This window comes from Mus pahari, chromosome 1, assembly GCF_900095145.1.
Source record: "Mus pahari chromosome 1, PAHARI_EIJ_v1.1, whole genome shotgun sequence".
Taxonomy (NCBI): Eukaryota; Metazoa; Chordata; class Mammalia; order Rodentia; family Muridae; genus Mus; species Mus pahari.
The window spans coordinates 21,122,618-21,126,225 of NC_034590.1; positions in this window are offsets into that span (position 1 = coordinate 21,122,618).

The window sequence follows — 3,608 nt, forward strand, 5'->3', positions numbered from 1 at the left end:
AAAAGAATATATATAAGATATTATATAAGAATATAATATATATATATATATCATATATATATCACATATATATGATATCATATATATATATCACATATATATGATATTAGTGCCCTATCTGATTTAGGATTGTTAAAGATCCTTTCCAAATCTGTTGGTGGCCTTTTTGTCTTAATGACACTGTCTTTTGCATTACAGAAGCTTTGTTATTTTATGAGGTTCCATTTGTCGATTCTCGATCTTACAGCACAAGCCACTGCTATTCTATTCAGGAATTTTCCCCCTGTGTCCATATCTTCAAGGTTTTTCCCCACTTTCTCCTCTATAATTTTCAGTGTCTCTGGTTTTATGTGGAGTTCTTTGATCCACTTAGACTTGAGCTTGATACAAGGAGATAAGAATGGATCAATTTGCATTCTTCTACATGATAACCACCAGTTGTGCCAGCACCATTTATTGAAAATGCTGTCTTTTTTCCACTGGATGGTTTTGGCTCCCTTGTCAAAGATCAAGTGACCATAGGTGTGTGGTTTCATTTCTGGGTCTTTAATTCTGTTCCATTGGTCCACCTGTCTTTTGCTATACCAGTACCATGCAGTTTTTATTACAGTTGCTCTATAGTACAGCTTTATTTCAGGCATGGTAATTCCACCAGAGATTCTTATATCATTAAGAAGAGTTTTTGTGATCCTAGGTTTTTGTTATTCCAGATGAATTTGCAAATTACCTTTTCTAATTCGTTGAAGAATTGATTTGGAATTTGATGAGGATTGCATTGAATCTGTAGATTGCTTTCCGCAAGATAGCCATTTTCACTATATTGATCCTGCCAATCCATGATAATGGGAGATCTTTCCATCTTCTGAGATCTTTGTTTTCTTTCTCCAGAGACTTGAAGTTCTTATTGTACAGATATTTCACTTCCTCAGTTAGAGTCACACAAAGTTATTTTATATTATTTGTGACGATTATGAAGGGTGTTGTTTCCCTAATTTCATTCTCATCCTATTCATCCTCTGTGTAGAGAAAGGCCACTGTTTTGTTGGAGTTAATTTTATATCCTGCTACTAGACTGAAGCTGTTTATCAAGGAATGTAGTAATATTTAGATGGTTTATCTGATCCTTCTTTAACTTTGGTGCCTAGTATCTGTCTAGAAAATTGTTCATTAAATCCAGATTTTCCAGTTTTGTTGAATAGGCTTTTGTAGAAGACTCTGATTTTTTTTAATTTCCTCATTATCTGTTGTTACATTTCCCTTTTTATTTCTGATTTTGTTAATTTGGATACTGTCTCTGTGCCCTCTGGTTAGTTTGGCAAAGGGTTTATCTATCTTGTTGATTTCCTCAAAGCACAAGTTCCTGGGTTTTTTGTTTGTTTGTTTTTTGTTTGTTTGAGTTTTTTTTTTTTATTCTTTGTATAGTTCTTTTTTTTCTACTTGGTTGATGCCAGCACTGAGTTTGATTATTTCCTGCCTTCTACTCCTCTTGGGTGTATTTGCTGCTTTGTGTTCTAGAGCTTTCAGGTGTGCTTTTAAGCTGCTAGTGTATGCTCTCTCCAGTTATTTTTTAAGGTACTCATAGCAAAGGATTGCCTTGTCAGGAATCAATGGGAGGAGAGGTCTTTGGTCCTATGAAAGCTTGATAGATGCTCCTTTGTAGGGGAATTGAGGGCAGGTAAGCAGGATTGGGTGGATAAGTGGAAGAACACCCTCATAGAAACAGGGGGAGAGGGAATGGGATAGGGAGTCACCAGGAGGGGTGAAAGTGGATAGTACTTGAAATGTAAATAAACTAAAATCATATATATATATATATATATATATATATATATATATATATATATATAAGCATGTGTGTGTGTGTGTGTGTGTCTGTCTGTGTGTGTGTGTGTGTGTCTGTGTGTGTGTGTGTGTGTGTCTGTGTGCATGTGTATAACAATGGGGGGCATGTTCTAGCTCCTGCAAGGAACAGAACTCAGCTTCTTTCACCATGTTGTTCTAATTTTTGAGTGAAAAAAGAAGGGACTAATGGGACAATTGCTGCTGGTTAGCAGAAACTAAGAAACTGGTGGTGATTAAGAAGAGATCAGAATCACTGAGGCAAACTATACTGGGAAGTATTTTCTGAGAGCACAAAGAAGCTGAGTTCCAGAGATAACCAAGGTTGTAGCTCATGCTTCAGCTGTATTTGGTAATATGTAAGAGTCACCCAGCTGTTACTGGATTGGAGGCATGAAGGGTTCATTAAGAACAGCTGAGGCTCAGCACTGTGAGAGGCCATGGAAGGCCATTGGTGAAGGTGCAGATTCAGTTGCAGTTGACAGCCCAGGACTGAAGGGGTCATGCAAAAAATATGAAGCTTGTCACCATGAAGAAATCCTATGAGAGGCTATTGGTAAAACCTAGTTGCAGCAGAGGATCAAACTGTATTGTAGATGCCAGTACCATGGGATGATCACTAAGAGCAGCAGCAACAATGGAATGGATCAACCTGTGTTTAGAGTGCTACATAGGTCAGAGCTGGAGAAGTGACAGCAGCCATTTTCAGGAGCCCAGAATATCATGTGTGCACCCCAGATATTGAAACAAGAGGCTATAACATTGAAGTTGCCTAGGAGATCCTAAGATGTTTGAGATGCCAGAGTCCTGGGAAATCTGTTGAAGAAACCTGCTAACAGGGAGTGTAACCAGGTCAGGAAAAAAAGTTTGTTGCAGTCAGCAAAGATGAAAAGGGAGTTGGAGATCTGAGGACTGCTTTGACATCAGACATGAAGATGCAGAATTAGAATGTTGCCCAGCTGGTTTCCTGTCTTGCACTGGGGATTACAGATAAGTGATTGGATGAATCTCAGAAGAGATCTTGATCTTTGAACTTTGGATATTGTTGAGACTGATATAGACTATGGGGACTTTGAAAGTTGGACTAAATGTATTTTTATTATGCTATTGCTAGGTATGGCAACCATAGACTCATGTGTTTGAATAAGCCTATGGGGGCTAGAGATTGAATGTGATGGTTTGTATATGCTTGGCCCAGGAAGTGGCACTATTTGGAGGTCTGGCCTTGTTGATTTAGGTGTGTAACTGTGGGTGTGGGCTTTAATACCCTAGTCCTGGATACCTGGAAGTCAGTCTTCTACTAGCAGCCTTCAGAAGAAGATGTAGAACTTTCAGCTCTGCCTGTTACATGGCTGCCTAGATGCTGCCATTTTCCCACCTTGATGATAATGGACTGAACCTCTGAACCTGTAATCCAGCCCCAATTAAATTTTGTCCTTTATAAAATTTGCCTTGGTCAGAGTGTCAGTTCACAGCAGTGAAACTGTAGTTTACACAATATCTTCTAAGCTTGAGATTCTCTCTTCTCTCTTGTATTCTGTTAGTGATGCTTCTCATCTGTAGTTTGTGAACTCTTTCCTAAATTGTCCATATCCAAGGTTTCTTCCCTTAGTGTTTTCTTTATCGTTTGTTTCCTTTTTCATTTCGTGTACAGTTTTGCTCAATTCCTTGACCTGCTTGATTGTATTTTCATGTAAGTCTTTAAGGGACTTATTTGTTTCTTCTTTGAGGGCTTCTAACTGCATGTGTTTTCCTGTATTTCTTCATGG